This window comes from Etheostoma spectabile, chromosome 4, assembly GCF_008692095.1.
Source record: "Etheostoma spectabile isolate EspeVRDwgs_2016 chromosome 4, UIUC_Espe_1.0, whole genome shotgun sequence".
NCBI classification, from domain to species: Eukaryota; Metazoa; Chordata; class Actinopteri; order Perciformes; family Percidae; genus Etheostoma; species Etheostoma spectabile.
The window spans coordinates 28,886,245-28,886,738 of NC_045736.1; the positions used below are offsets into that span (position 1 = coordinate 28,886,245).

Genomic DNA, 494 nt, shown 5'->3' on the forward strand with positions numbered 1-494 from the left:
TTTAAAACTTGCCCTGTTTAAGCCTGTTGCAGGAGGATAACACGGTGTAGACTGCACCGAAGGTTTAAGTTTGTCTAGCTTCTTACAGCACTACAAATTAAAAAAAAAAAAAACTGAGTTACATGTTGAAGTTGACCGTAATTCTCCTTTAATATGAGTTCCCCCACCCTCCCTATTTTCCCCCAGTGGGTAGTAATGGTGATAGGTGTAAACCGAGCCCTATTATTAGGGGACCACTAAGGGGTATATAAAAGCATCCAAATAGCACTATGTCATGGGAGCTTTAACTAAAACTACATTACTTTTAATAATCAAGTATTTTATAAATTATAATAATGCTCACTCCACACCTCAGCTATTTTGTCTCGACCACATGCACCCTCAGTGTTGGATGAAAGGAAGTTTTACAGTTATTAATTACTCTAAACCCTTTTAACAATCATAATGGTTATTATATTGCAGCATCCTGTGTTATATATATATATATATATATA

At 35.2% G+C, this 494-nt stretch overlaps 1 protein-coding gene across 2 annotated transcripts in view; it reads left to right on the forward strand.

Moving 5' to 3' along the window:
- The window catches only part of cntn6 (contactin 6), a 101,585-nt gene that overhangs the window by 63,074 nt on the left and 38,017 nt on the right, over positions 1–494 (forward strand). The window lies entirely within an intron of this gene.